Below are 16653 nucleotides of genomic sequence, written 5' to 3' on the forward strand. Positions count from 1 at the left end.
TGTTTCAAATCTGATTTGTGCTCGCGAATTTGGTCAGAGACATGTCGCTTTGTCTCACCGATGTAGCAATCACCGCAGGTACAACTCAATTTGTAAACCCCGGGGTACTGTAAATCAGGAATGACATCCTTCACTGATGGGATCAGATCACGAATTTTGTGTACTGTATTGAACCGGACCTGGATCTTGTGTTTGTTTAGAATTTTGGAAATCTTTTTAGTAATGCCTGCTATATATGGAAGTGTGATGGTTTTTACCGGAGTATCAAGTGGTTGTTTCTGTATGGAGGGAGAGACAGCTTGGCGGATGGTACGGTCAGAGTAACCATTCCTTTTGAGGGCCAGGTGTACATGTTTTAATTCACTGGTCAGGTGGTGTTGGTCCGAAATGCAATGAGCCCTATGGTATAAAGTTTTGATGAGAGAATTCTTTTGGGCTGGGTGGTGGTGGGAATCAGGTTTCAAGTAGGAATCTGTGTGGGTGGGTTTCCTGTAGTCAGAATGCCCCAATGAGCCATCAGGTCTCCTCTCAAACAGAACATCTAAGAATGGTAGCTTGCCATCTTTCTCCACTTCCATGGTCAATTTGATGGCGGGATGTCTGGAATTGATGTGGTGTAGGAAAAGGTTCAGAGCTGGGAGGCCATGTGGCCAAATGACGAAAGTGTCATCCACATATCTCTTCCACAGGGAAGGTCTGAGGGTGGAAGTCTGGATGGCGTATGATTCAAATTTCTCCATGAAAATATTGGCTATCACTGGTGATAAGGGGGATCCCATGGGGGTACCCTCATTTTGTTTGTAGAAGGAGCCATTCCAAGTAAAGTAGGTATTGTAGAGGCAGTGCCTAGCCAGTGCAGGTGTGTCGGGGTCTAGTCCATGTTGGACCAAATTTTCAATTATTTCAATGGTATCGGGTACTGGGACCTTGGTGAACAAAGAGACCACATCGAAGCTGACAAGGATATCGTCAGGGGACAGTACAACGTCTTTGACCATAGAGACCAATTGGGCTGAGTTAAGTACTGCTGAGGCGGTCTTGCCAGTGAAAGGCAGCAAGGTATCTGACAGAAAACGGGCTAGTCTATAGGTAGGGGAGTTGATCGTGGATACGATGGGTCGAAGTGGGGTGCCTTCTTTATGAATCTTGGGAAGACCATATAATCTAGGGGGTCTTGCAGCAGAAGGTTTTAGGGAGGGACGTTTAGTTGGGTCGATTAGGGAGGTCGAACTTGTGATGATCTTGTTGGTTTTTATCGCTAGGCTATTAGTAGGGTCATTTTTTTATTTTTGAGTAACTTCCATCGTTGAGCAGATTCTGGAATTTGTTGTTGTATGAATCTTTATCCATAATAACAGTAGCGTTGCCTTTATCGGCTGAGAGGATGACTATATCACTTCTGTTTTTTAAATTCGCGAGTTCAGAGCGTTCATTTTTGATGATGTTACTAATGGGTTTCTTAGCATTCTTAAGAATAGTGGCTATTTCAGCTCTCGCAACGTCTGCTTGGATGTGTCCTACGCCTTTGAGGGCTACATCGACCTGAGAGATGATATCATCTATTGGTATGTGTTTTGGGGTGACAGCAAAATTTAGTCCCCTAGCCAGTACTGTTTTCAAATTGTCCGAAATCGGGGTGCTACTCTGATTAATGACGATTTTGTTAACATCTCGTTTTGTTATATGTGGAACTGGGTTCTTCTTTGATAGGTGGTTGAATTTAGAAATCAGGTTAGCTTTACATTTGACTGACAGTGACTCAGCAGAAGAAGCAGTCATGTTGTCTACGTGATTCCAATCAGAAGGTGACATTTTTTGTGTTAACATTAAATGAGCTTGTAGGAGAGTCCTGTCTAAAGTATCGAGTTCAAATCGGAGTAGCCTTATCCTCTCTGAGATTCAAGATAGGCTGGCATTAAGCAGAATCTGTTTAGAATTCGGAGAGACTAGACCCCGACACACCTGCACTGGTTAGGCACTGCCTCAACAATACCTACTTTACTTGGAATGGCTCCTTCTACAAACAAAATGAGGGAACCCCCATGGGATCCCCCTTATCACCAGTGATAGCCAATATTTTCATGGAGAAATTTGAATCAGACGCCATCCAGACTTCCACCCTCAGACTTTCCCTGTGGAAGAGATATGTGGATGACACTTTCGTCATTTGGCCACATGGCCTCCCAGCTCTGAACCTTTTCCTACACCACATCAATTCCAGACATCCTGCTATCAAATTCACCATGGAAGTGGAGAAAGATGGCAAGCTACCATTCTTAGATGTTCTGTTTGAGAGGAGACCTGATGGCTCATTGGGGCATTCTGTCTACAGGAAACCCACCCACACAGATTCCTACTTGAAACCTGATTCCCAGCACCACCCAGCCCCAAAGAATTCTCTCATCAAAACTTTATACCATAGGGCTCATTGCATTTTGGACCAAGACCACCTGATCAGGGAATTAAAACATGTACACCTGGCCCTCAAAAGGAATGGTTACTCTGACCGTACCATCCGCCAAGCTGTCTCTCCCTCCATACAGAAACAACCACTTGATAATCCGGTCAAAAACCATCACACTTCCATATATAGCGGGTGTTACTAAAAAGATTTCCAAAATTCTAAACAAACACAAGATCCAGGTCCGGTTCAATACAGTACACAAAATTCGTGATCTGATCCCATCCGTGAAGGATGTCATTCCTGATTTACAGTACCCCGGGGTTTACAAATTGAGTTGTACCTGCGGTGATTGCTACATCGGTGAGACAAAGCGACATGTCTCTGACCGAATTCGCGAGCACAAATCAGATGTGAAACACGGCAAAACGAATTCTTCTGCCATGGGTGATCACTGTTACAATGCTGTGGGGGATCACGATATAATTTTCTCCGATACCAAGGTTCTTTGCAAACCCACGGGCTTTTATCAGAGATTTGTTCATGAAGCAATTCAGATCTACAAACACAGACACAATTTCAACCGAAAGGATGGTTTCAAATTAAGCAACCATTGGAAAGATGTTCTAAATCGAACTAAACATTAAACTAATTTCAATGGTACAGTATATTTTTTAAGTAGTGGTACCCCAAATTTTCGCAGCTCTTATAAATTCCCCCTTTTCACACCATCAATAGGTAAACTCCCCCCTCTCCCCTTCCCCCCCCCCCCCCCCGCGCCAAACTGCGAGTCCACCGGCACGTACACCACCTCTTTCCTAAAATCCGCCAATCAAATGCTAATTTTTATGCTAATTTCTTTGTCAGAACACCTTGTTTGCTCGCACACAGGTCCGATGTCTGAGCATGGTTGTGTTTTGCTAAATTCTCCTGTTTGATGAGTACTAGGTGCCTCGGTGAATGTATATGCTCTAACTTTAACATAGCTAATCACTCAGCTATTTCAATGCTAAATTCGATGCTAATTCCTTTGTCAAGGGGTACCTCTGCGGATGTGTATACTTTAACTTAGCTATTTCAATGAGCCATTTCAATGCTAAATTATATGCTAATTCCTTTGTCAAGGCGCGTGGTCTTTTTCTTCTCACACAGCTTAAAGGTCGTGATCTAAGCGTGGCTTCTTCCACTCCAGCGCTGTCCTCCAAACAGTCTCGTCCCTTCACCTGATGAAGGCCGCTTGTGTTGTGGCCGAAGCGTCGTGATTTTTTGTTATTTTATTTTCACCTACGTGACTTTACCCAATAGAACCAAAGGGTATGGATCTTGGCAGTCACGAAAGCTTTAAATCTAAAATTAAAGTTGCTTAGCACAGAAGTGTCTGAGTGGTGCCTTCCTAAGTTCATGCTTAATAATCTTAATGATAAGAACTGTATCCTGCAGTGAGATTTGAATTTGGAGATCTGACATAAAAACACTAAGACATAATCAGTAAATGTTAAAGCGAGAATAATTGTATTTTCCCGATTGATAATACGACCCTAGACAACGAGGCAGAGCCTAATGATCAAAACGGCATGCATTAGCATAATCGCATGCATTTGCATAACTTAATACCATTGCACCTTCCTAATTAGCATAAATTCGGATAATTATGAATTTTTCCATTTTTATTATTATAAATTTTTCAAGACCCGGCATATGCAACATAATGGGTTTGCTCGTCCGGGAACTCTCGCAGACAGTTTATGCATTAATTAAATAATTAATCACTGTTGTGTTAACCAAAGTATTGTGAACTAACATTGCCTTGTGATTGTAAACGGGTGTAAAACAAACAAAAAAACGCACTCTGAGGTGAAGTACCGGAGTAGCAGGTTATAACAAAGATAGCTAGATTAAGACAATATTCTCGAGTCGAACCAACTGCATCCTGTGATAGGAAAATTGTTATATATGCACTCTGAGGCGAAATACCAGAGTAGCTCGAGTCGAACTGACTGCATTCTGTGATAGAATTGTTTTATATGCACTCTGGGGCGAAATACCAGAGTAGCTCGAGTCGAACTGACTGCATTCTGTGATACAATTGTTTTGATATGCACTCTGAAGTGGAATACCAGAGTAGCTCACGCCACACATGAGATTCTAGGATTAAGAGGACATTTTTAGTGGATTGCGGAATATTGGGAACTCGTATTAAAACGTACAGGCCGATCTGCTACAGAGCAGACAAGGCAGAGGGGACACATGGGAGGGGAGCCATATCGATGACATTGAGACACATCGAGGGAAACTACATCAGGACTTGATAAAATGTGACAAAAGTGAACACGATGTAAAAACTGCAGAAATAGCAAGACTGGATTCATACCTTCTCACACAGGCAGACAGACGGAGATTATGGAATTAGGAAAAATTCGAAAGGAAACAGGCAAGAAACTGTCTCTGATAGACGAGGGAAAATGTCTTCACACCCTCATAAGAGAGAAGGAATCGGTGCTAGTGGCACCAGCGAAATTCACAGACCTTGATTCACAGAACAAATACGAAGGTAGGAGTACACCACATTCTTGGGTATGTGACCGTAGTCCAGAAACAGACCACACAAAAAGTATGGTTATCAATCAAAGTAACTTTAACAAAGAAACCCCCTTGCAACTCGAGAGAAGGGATGGATAAATACAGATGCAGCAGGAAACAAGTGGGACTGACAACCCCGAAGTCAGAGGGAGACAAAATATTAAAACAAAGTTGCCAGGATATTCTGTACTGATAGCGCCAAAAAGGGCGGAACCTTAGCTACACAATCAACACAGCAGAGACAGCTCACCAGAGAAACACACCACTCAAACACGACCGACACAACACAGATAGCAGGGACAGCTCTCCAGAGAGACGCATGCTACGCAAAAACCACCAACAAAACAATCCGCACCACAGACGACCGACAACAAACATCACGACAGACACGAGGCACGAGACAAATGTAAACCAGGCATCAAACAAGGACCTCGGAACGCAAGCGCCACAACTAGCAGACACCATACACACAGTGTGCAGCAGGAAAGCCGAGCTCAAAGACACTCACCACATAAGCACAGGCTAAGGGAACAACGCACACCAACCCATAAACAAGGATCACAAAATCAACATAGGAAACCTAAGGAACACAAGCCATGGGACAAGCAAGAATCACCAAGCAAAGTTGACCTATGTTACAGGCGCAAAATACACTACAGAAGTTATGTTAAGCAGCGCCACAATTGTAGTGATAGCTCATCTGACACTGACTCCTCTGACGACGACCAACTTTCTGAATACTCATTCAGTAGTAAGACTCTGAAATTGATGGAAAAAGCTCTCGTCAGAATTCTCTATTTTGATCCACACAATAGGAACAGAGACATACACATTGTAACAGTAGAAGCGGAGGCAATGATCAGAGGTCTGAGGAAAAAGGATTAGAAAGCGAGTCTGCTGAAAATAAGTTTAGATGAACATTCTATACCATGGGTAAAGTCATTACCATACAAGGTTAGAAATGGTTTCAAACAACTGAGCCTGGCAGTGATTCGGAAGTTTAGAGAATATTCAACATTGTCTGAGGGGTTTAATGCTGCCAAATCTATGACCCAGTGCGTAGACGAGGATCCTAGATTTGAAGCTTTCGTGACTACAAGGATTCATACTCTTTGGTTCTATTCGGTAAAGTCACATGTTTGAGAGGAGACCTGATGGCTCATTGGGACATTCTGTCTACAGGAAACCCACCCACACAGATTCCTACTTGAAACCTGATTCCCACCACCACCCGACGCAAAATAATTCTCTCATCAAAACGTTACACCACAGGGCACATTGCATTTCGGACCAACACCATCTGACCAGTGAATTAAAACATGTACATCTGGCCCTCAAAAGGAATGGATACTCTGACCGTACCATCCGCCAAGCTGTTTCTCCCTCCATACAAAAACAACCACTTGATACTCCGATCAAAACCATCACACTACCATATATAGCAGGCGTTACTAAAAAGATCTCCAAAATTTTAAACAAACACAAGATCCTGGTCCGGTTCAATACAGTCCACAAAATCCGTGACCTGATCCCTTCCGTGAAGGATGTCATTCCTGACTTACAGTACCTCCTAGTTTACAAATTGATCTGCACCTGTGGTGACTGCTATATCGGGGAGACAAAACGACATGTCTCTGACCGAATTCGCGAGCACAAATCAGATTTGAAACACGGCAGAACGAATTCTTCTGCCGTAGCTGATCACTGTTACAACGCTGTGGGTGATCACGATATAGTTTTCTCCGATACCAAGGTCCTCTGCAAACCCACGGGTTTTTAACATAGATTTGTACACGAGGAAATTCAGATTTACAAACACAGACAATTTACACCGAGAAGATGGTTTCAAATTAAGCAACCATTGGAAAGATGTTCTAAATCGAACCAAACATGAAACTAATTTTCAATGGTCCAGTATATTTATTCAATTAGTGGCATCGCAAACTCTCACGGTCGTGTAATGTCATTTTATGCTAATTCCAAGCTTTCACAGTCGTACATTTTATGCTAATTCCTTTGTCAAGGCGTTTTCTGTTTTCCCCCTCACAGTTTAAAGGAGGCGACCTGCGCTTGACTTTCTTCACTCCAACGCTGTCCTCTGGACAGTTTGGTGCCTTCACCTGATGAAGGCCACTTGTGTTGTGACCGAAACGTCGTGATTTTTTGTTTTATTTATTATTATTTTTTACCTACGTGACTTTGCCGAATAGAACCAAAGAGTGAGGATCCGCGAGATTACCTCCTACGATTAAAAAGAGCGTATTACGCAGGCGATGTGGATCAGTATCACGAAGGTGACAAAATGTTTAAGATTATGTTTTTTAATCCTTGAGTCCAGAGATTACAAAAAATTGTGGGAATAGTTTTGGACCCAGAGACGGCCTTCTTACACCATAGAGAATAGGGCTCACATGACAAGGCTATATAGAACTAGGAGCCATAATTCGGATCCAACACACAGGGAGAGGGATAATGTACCCAGCCTTTCAGAGGGAAGTAAAAATCACGTGAGCAGCTAAAGCACCCCAAATGTGAGGCATTTAATACACCAAGCCCCACAATGCAGAGAGGAGCAAGCACACGAACTACCAACATAATTACACACACAGATGGCAAGGTAACAATCCAGCTAGAGGGTGGCATACAAACTGCAGGCGACCACAGTGCGCAAAGACAAGTATTTATGAGAATCGCAACGTGTGGAGGCGAAGAGCAGAATCATACCAGTACCCAATGCCACGGCACATGGAAGGTCAAACACAATCTGCCCACTTCCGATCGATACCACCACCGGCTCTACCAGGAGGGAGTAGAGAAACAGGAAACAAGGAAACAAAAATGGGCTCAACTGAGATACAAAATGTGGCACAAACACGTGATAAATCACCCACATTAATTGAGAATGAGCTGTCAGTGAGAGCACTACCCGCTGAATTACAGCAAAATCACAGCCCCGTTGTAAAATACAAGCAGGCTGCGAGTGACAAGGCAAACCAGAAGGGTAGCAATGATTGGGAAACTCTAAATGCGTCGAGTACCAATTATGATAATGTGGTAGAGAACGCAAGCATCGCTCCCGTAATTGACACACCTTTCGAACATAAAAACATAACTGCATTGAGGTGTGATCCGACAGGAGATGATAAGCCGCAGGGCAAGGGAGTAAAACCTGATCGCCAGGTAATGGGAAAAGCCGCCCATTGTGTCGCGGATTTTCGTGATTGTACTGTGGATAGGGCAGAGGAACGCGCTGCAGGGACACGCCCTGAGGAATGCAAGCATCAGCCTTTGCATGAAAAATTGTGCATCGAAACATTGAGGATGGATGTAGATCGGATTGCTGAAATGGAGGAGATGAAGATCCATGACGGATCGGGAATTGTGTTGAAACCCAGTACACTCAAAAGCACAAATAGGGAGACCCAACGGGGCACGGAATCGAATCGACTCACTGAGTCAACAAATGCTCATATTGCTGCGGGGAAGGCAAGTGCCACCGACAGTCGAGCACGAAAACTCGTGGTGTGTGCTGATTCTGGTTATGTGCAACACAAATTTACGCCACATAGTCCCACATGGAAAGAGAGTGACATAAAAATATATACAAAAACGAACCAGTAAACCGTGCCCAATTGAATAAAGCCATAACGACGATGAACCAGTAGGATGATGTGATGTTGCGTGACTCTAAAATACCTGGCCAGGAGAATATCGATAATGATCATGAAAATGCCATAAACGAACCAAGTCTGAAATACATTGCTTGGAAATCCGCATGTCAAATTAAAACTACAGAGGAAGGAAATAAGGATTCCAAACAGGCAACACTCTTAACCAAAAGTGGCAAAGCAGCCAACACTCAAAACTTGGTAAATATGTGGCAAGGAGGTAACATGAGGAAGACAATGCACAACCGTGTTTGAAACCGCTGCCTAGCGTTTCCCAGGAACTAAAACAAAAATCACAGTAACAATAATTGATAAGAACCGATGTAACATGTAGCCTTGATATATTTTTTATTTCAAATGTAACCATGCTAAGTTTGTGATAAGTACGCGCGCCTTGTAAGGAAAATAGCAGCCGAAACTTGAGGACAGTTGATGGTTCATGATGGAACAAGGCATTTATTTTGTTTAAGAATAACCCGTGGCCAATCAACCACTGATCACTTTTTAAAAGGGCGTAATGTATATATAGGCCTTTTTCCAAAAAAAAATATTAAAAATAATTCTGGCAATATTTGTTTTAATCAATCGCGGTGACACTTGGGGCAAAAAGGGGGTGATGTGAACCCCCCCTCCCCTCACAGCAGCTGCCCTTCACACTCGGAACCAGGCAGCCAGAGATAAGCCATAAAATATAATAAAAACCCAAAACAAAAGAGAAGGGGGGGGGAATTGCTAATGAGATTCTGGGGAAATTCCTACACGGCTTCAAAGCCCATACAAACAAAAGGCTCGCCAGCTTCCCAGGCGGCGAAAACCAAACAGACGAGTTTTAGGTTATTTTAATTAACAGAAAGTCCAAAAACTTAGCGACACGAATAAGTGAACATCATAGACCCACACACTCACTCCGATTAAAAACCAGGCTACAATCTACATTAGTGGGTTATTATTTCTCATATATGAGTTTAATACTAAAGTTATTCACCTTAATTTTTTTATTCTTCTCTCTACACGACTTTACCAAGAATATAAAAAAATGAATTCTGGCAGTCAGGGATGTTTTAAGCCGAAACTTAGTTACATCTCCAACCTCGGGATAACAAAATAATAATAACTCGAGAATAAACAGCACAAATCCCTGGATGCAGTTGGGGGAACGAAGGTTAATAAAACCCTAGGAATATACGTGGTGATAACAATGATAAATCATGCATTTTGGGAAACATTAACCAAATAATAATTATGAAGCATTAAACCGAGGGTTATCCAGAAGAGATGAGGCGAAATAGGTCAAACACACATAACCAAGACAAAATGTAGCCCATAGAGAAAAATAGAGTCTCCCAACCGCCTTTGTCTCCCAGCAGCACGTGATAGAAATTTGCATACGCATGCATAGGGCATCTCCCTTAAACATCTATATCAAACACCACGATGGAAGTACTGTAAACAATGCTACAAACATATCTTGAGTCAAATTTCGATTTAAAGCTTTCATGACTGCAGGGATTCATCTTCTGGGTTCTTTTGGTAAAGTCACGTAGAATGGAAATAAAATAATAAAAAAATAATAACAATACAATTCTCACGACGTTTCGGCCACAACACAAGTAGCCTTCCTCAGGTGAAGAAACAGGACTGTCCGGAAGACAGCGCTTGAGTGAACCCTGCCAAGCTTGGCAGCGTCGTTTAAGCTGTGTGGGAGCAACATAACGCCTTGACAAAGGAGTTTACATATACATTAGCATGTAACTGGGGGACTGGCATGATGTTGGTGTGAGGGATTAGCACCAGTTTACATATCAACAGTAAATTAGCATGTAACTGCGGGATTAGCATGATGTTAGTATGAGGGATAAACACCATGGAGAGCGACGAGCTTTGTTCAGACGGACGAGTTCATCTATGTTCGGAACGGGGGGGGGGGGGGAAGAGGAGGAAACAGCCACGGTGCGCTGCTCGGTCCTGTGTTGCGTTATAACTATGCTATAAACTAGACTACTATACAATACAATATTATACCTTCCAATCTAAACGACATTGTATAATATCGTGTCCATAGACAAACCCCACCCTTGAATTATACAATGTGTTACTATACACTACCCTATACTTTAGACTATAAAATATTAGACTTGTAGTATTACACTATGTATTAACCCTACTGTATACCACACTGCTGTATATTCATTATACAATTATGGTTCTATATATTGCCTTATGAATTATGTTAAACATGACACTTATACTATTTATTATACAAATGCTATAAACTATACTATTGACCGACGTGTGATAGGTACTAAGAGGCAGTGCCAGAAAATGGACTGCGGTCTGAAAGTCACCATAAAATACAATCAATCAAGAACCGAAATGGTTTATAACGTCTTTCCAATGGTTACTAAGCCAGAATCCATCTTCTAGGTGAAATTGTCTCTGTGTTTGTATATGTGGATAGCCTCATGAAAAAATCTCTCATGGTCACCAGATGGCTTGCAGAGAACCTCCGTCTTGGAGAAGTCAATGTCATGTTGGCCCACTGAATATTAAACAGTGATCTGCCATGGCTGAGGTGTTCGTCCTACCGTGTTTCATGTCTGCTTTATGTTCACAGATGCGGTCCGAGATATGTCGTTTGGTTTCTCCAATGTAGCTGCTACCACAGAGGCAACTTAGTTTGTAAACGCCCGGGTACTGTATGTCTGGAACTACATCTTTTACAGACGGAACCAGATCACGGATTTTATGTACTGTGTTGAATCGGACCTGGATCTTATGTTTATTCAGGATTTTGGAGATATTTTTTGTGACCCCCACGATGTAGGGTAAGGTGATGGTTTTGAATGGCTCCTCAAGAGGATCCTTTTTCATGGTTGGAGTGGTCTCTCAGGACCAGCCGCAGTTTATACAGGGCCTCAATACAGGGTCTGACGCTACTGTTATTCAAGACGGTTCCGTAATTGCTCACGCGTCCCCGGTGTGTCCCAAACGCGAGGTCGTTGGGAACATTGGGGTCGGCACGCAATCAAACGGTCCTCCGGTGGTCAATGAGGGTTGGCTTGATAAGTTATGTTTGGAATGCGGCGATCTGTCCGCGGCCCAGATGCGAAAACTAAGGGCTTTCCTGCGAGAATTTTCTGACATTTTCAGTAAATCTAAGTTCGATATTGGTCAGACGTCTCTTTTGAGTCACTATATTGACACAGGTAATGCGCCCCCATTCGTCAGAATCCTTATCGCCTGAGTCTGGCCGAAAAGGATTATGTTCGTGCGGCGGTGGACGAAATGTTGGCCGCGGATATCATCTCACCGTCCACCAGTCCATGGGGTGCTCCGATTGTACTTGTTAAGAAACACAACAGCAGTCTGCGGTTTTAAGTCGATTTCAGGAAGCCTAACAATGTGTCAGTCGTGGATGCCTACCCCCTGCCTCGCATGGACGATTCGTTGGACGCTTTGGCGGGCGCGCAATATTTTTCAACCCTCGATTTTTTGTCCAGGTTTTGGCAGTTGCGCCTTGACAAGGCCTCGAGGCCCAAGACAGCTTTTCAGACGCCTCAAGGGCTATTAGAATTTAACAGACTTCGGATGGGGTTCCATTCCGCACCTGCCACTTTTCAGAGGCTAATGGAATTGGTTTTGGCGGGTCTCCAATGGGATTCGTGACTGATATATTTGGATGATGTCATCGTTTTTGGCCGAACGTTTGAGGAACATTTGGATCGCCTGGGGGCTGTTTTTGTTAAGATGCGCGCGGCAGACTTGAAGTTTAAGCCCCAAAGATGCCATTTGCTCCAGAAGTCTGTCTGTTATTTGGGCCATATAGTTAGCGAGTTGGGCATCGCGACAGACCCTGAGAAAACTGCCTGTCTTCGGACATGGCCGACACCCACCTTGGCTACCGAGGTGTGCAGTTTTATTAGCTTTGCCTCTTACTACTGCCGGTTTGTCGCGGAGTTCGCATCTATTATGAAACCTCTCCAGGCCCTGATGGCCAAGGGCCATAAGTTTCATTGGGGGGAGGCGGAGGAAGTTGCCTTCCACTCCATTCGCGATGGGCTTGTCAATGCTCCCCCCCGCGTTATCCCGATTTTTCGCTGCCCTTCATCTTGGACACGGATGCCAGTAATACCGGCATTGGAGCCATGCTGTCTCAGATTGTTAATGGCGTGGAGCACGTGATGGCATATGGCAACAGGGTGCTGTCTCCGGCGGAGCAGCGGTACTGCGTTACGCGCCAGGAATTGTTGGTCATTGTCGTGTTTGTGCAGCAGTATTGGCCGTATTTGTATGGGCGCCACATTGAGGTGCGCTCCGATCATGCGGCACTCTAGTATGCGTTGCGTGTGGACCAGCCCTCCGGCCAATTGTCGTGATGGCTTGAGATCCTAGAGGATTTCTCTTTTAATGTCATTTATCACAAAAGTACTCGCCATTCTAATGCCGATGCCCTCTCGCGATTGCCCGTGCCCGGGGAGTGCGCGTGTTTTTCCTGTTTGGGTTGCTGTAAGCCGAACGTCTTGACCTCCCCCTCCCCTCTCGCTGCGTCCGCCATGGACGCCCATGAGGGGATGGGCGACGTCTCTCTCGCACGTGATGCTACTCTTGTTCTTGACTTTGAAGTGTGGGGACGTCGACAGGCGGAGGATTCGTCCCTCCTTAAGCTGCGCCGGCGTGTCAGGGTGACCGCCAATGGTGAGACACCACGGGATGTTAACTTGTTTGTGCTGTGGGGTGGATTGCTCATGTATTGGGATGGAGGGTTGCGCTGTTATGCTATTGTTGTCCCTACCGCCCTGCAGGGCGAGGTTGTGTGGGCTGTGCATAAATGGCTGTTGCACCTCAGAGTGCAGAAGATGCTGGCCGTGCTCAGATTTGATTTTTACTGGCCGGCCATGGCCTCCGACGTTGAGGATCTACTTAAAGGTTGCGTGCAATGTGCCAGGCGCAAGCCGCCGGCGAGATCCTGCTGCCCTCCGCTGCATTTCATACAGGTGTCAAGGGTGAATGAGATTGTGGCCCTCGATATTCTCGGGCCATTCCACATTTTGGCACTTGGTAACAAGTATTTACTTGTTGGCGTCGAGTATTTCTCGGACTGGCCTATGGATTGGCCGCTCCAAAATCAGTCGGCTGTTGCCATCACCGATGCGTTCCTGAATGGCTATGTCCTGGATAAGGGGGTTCCTGAGCAATTATTGATGGACCAAGGTAAAACATTTTCTTCCACGCCGTTGCGTGAGGTTTGCGACCTGCTGGGTACGAAGAAGGTATGCACATCCCCATACCACCCACAAACCGATGGCATGATCGAGCGTTTACATCGGACTCTGACCGCCATGTTGAGTCACTTGGTCAGCGAGTTGCAGGTCGATTGGGATTTACATATCCCCGCAGTTCTAGCCGCTTACAGGATGACCCCTCACACGTCCACCGGCTGCTCTCCCTTGTTTTTGATGTATGGTAGAGAGTATGACTCTCCCATCAATGTGCAGTTGCAGGCCGTGCCTACCCCAAAGTGTCCAAAATTTCTGATTCGGTAAGATTTATGTTGGGTAAACTTTCTGAGCTGAGGGAAGCCGCCAGCACTAATTCTCGGGCCAGGCAGCTGGCCAAAGAGCGGCTAAAAGATGCACGCATTTCCCTGCACCATTGGTTGCCGGGTGACAGGTGCGAGTGGGAATGTCACCTGCTGCAACCTTGTAGAGGGCCGGTTAATGTAATTCGGATCGTGTGGCCCCAGTGTGTTCAGGTTCGATTTGGTACGTGGAAGCTGGTTTGTGCACCCCTCTCGCCTGAAACCATTCATTAAGCTTTTTGAGTTTGTTTCATATCCACTTCGCAGGGGCCGAGTGTCAAGTGTACCCGACGAGCTGGGGCGTGTGTTGGCTGACAGGGGTCCTCAGGAGATTGTCTCTCTTCCGCCCCCAGGCGCTGCACGATTGATGCCTTGCACGCGGCTGCTCGTGTCGGCCTCGCGTGCTCGGAAGGCTAAGGACCCGACGACCCAGCCTACTACTCTGCATGAGGAGCCGGCTTCGTCGGGTCAATTTCTTGCTCCCCCCAGTCCTGCTAAGGCGGTCGAGTACAACCCATCTGGAGGACCGGCATCATGGACTCGTTCAAAGACTCGTTTTGCATGATCCCGCACATTGCACACTACCACACCATCATGGGCTGTCGCACTCGCGTGAGTCGTGGCCAGTATTTGGCTGATCCTGCTCGCCATCGAGCTCACGAGCGTTGTTACACGTTGAGGGTGGGAGAGGTTGATTGTGAGGATTTCGTGTGCCGGTTGTGGTTTGTGTGTGTGTGTGTATTGTTGTATATATTGTATAGTTGGGTTGGGTTATTGTGACTGTTCTCGTCACTGTATGGTGCCGGGCTTGTGAAGTCACGGCTGGTAATGTGGTCATTACGGGCAGCGCGGATGGCGGGCTGCAGTACCCACACTAGCGGTGGTTGGGTGAGCGCTGGTTATCACGGTAGCAGCGCTAGCAGTGTGCGGGTTCCGGCTCCCAGTGAGGGAGCGAGAGCGAGCGTCAGTCAGCCAGGGTTACTGTGGGGCATGACACTGTGGCTGACCTGTTGTCACGTGACCGGATGATACCGGAGGGGGGCCACCGGTGGACGAGGGCCGAGGGGCAGTCACGTAGTCCCTAAGAGCTCTCCAGAAGGTTCGAGAAGGAGCTCGAGAAGCCTGGAAGGTGGGCGGGGCTAGGGGCGAAGCCAGTCCAACCCAGGAACATATAATGGGAGCTCCGTGAGGAGCTCGGGGTTCTTCATGTGTTGGTGTTTGAAGATCCACGTCGGGGAGAAGAATCCTCTTGCCACGCGGTCTGGGACCCAGCTTGTGGTCAGGACCGGGATAGCGAACCGTGTCTAGTTCTGCCGTAGCGTGGTGAGATGGGCATTCGAGACCCGAGCGTAGGTTGTGTTATGTTGCACGTTGGTTGGGAATAAATAGTGTTGCTCCCAAGTTAACGTCTGTGACTCAGTTGGACTTACTACATTGGAATTGATGTTTCACATTTGTAAATAGTTAAAGATATTTATAAATGTGTCTATGCAGGCCTTGCAAAAGATATATAGAAATGATATATTTCATTAAAAAATCACATTCCAGAAAATGTTGAAATAGAAAATAACAAGTCCATATATATTTTTTATGAGATTGTCATTATAATTCCCAAGATGAATAAATGGCAGGGAATATCATTTAAACTTAATACATAAGGTTGTAAATTTGGGCAAGGCTGAATATAAACAGAACAAAGGTATACTATTGTTTCAGAAACATGGTCATTGGCACGCAAAACAATGTAACATTTAAATAGAGTGAAAGGAAGCATGGACAGATGAATGCTTATAATTACAATGAGATAGAAAGAGGAGCAAACGGATTACAGAATATTGGTAATACATCTTCTTTGGTTCTTTCGGTAAAGTCACGTAGAATGAGAATAAAATAATAAAATAACGCAATAAAATTCTCACGACGTTTCGGCCACAACACAAGCAGCCTTCTTCAGATGAAAGAACAGAACTGTCGGGACGACAGAGCTTCAATTAACGCTGCTAAGCTTCGCAGCGTCTTTTTAAGCTCGGTGAGAGGCGCGGCGAGCCTTGAAAAAGGAGGTTACATATCAGAGCAGGAGAATTTAGCATTGAAATAGTCGAGGGATTAGCTTGTGACGGAAATATCTGTGTTAAAGTCAAAGTTTACATATCCATAGAAGCATCTAGTATATGGACGCTAGAGGCCTCCAATTACCAACTATTATAAAGTAAACAATAGCGTCTTTTAAGTTCGGTGAGAAGCGTGAAGAGCCTTGACAAAGGAGTTTAAATATCACAGCAGGAGAATTTAGCATTGAATAGCCGAGGGATTAGCTTGTGACAGAAATAGCTGTGTTAAAGTCAAAGTTTAAAAATCAACAGAGGCATTTAGTATATGGACGCTATAGGAGTCCAATTACTACCTGTTATAAAGTAAACAATAGC

Source organism: Petromyzon marinus, chromosome 75 (genome assembly GCF_048934315.1).
Source record: "Petromyzon marinus isolate PM22_M1 ecotype Great Lakes invasive population chromosome 75, UKy_Petmar_22M1.pri1.0, whole genome shotgun sequence".
Lineage (NCBI taxonomy): Eukaryota > Metazoa > Chordata > Hyperoartia > Petromyzontiformes > Petromyzontidae > Petromyzon > Petromyzon marinus.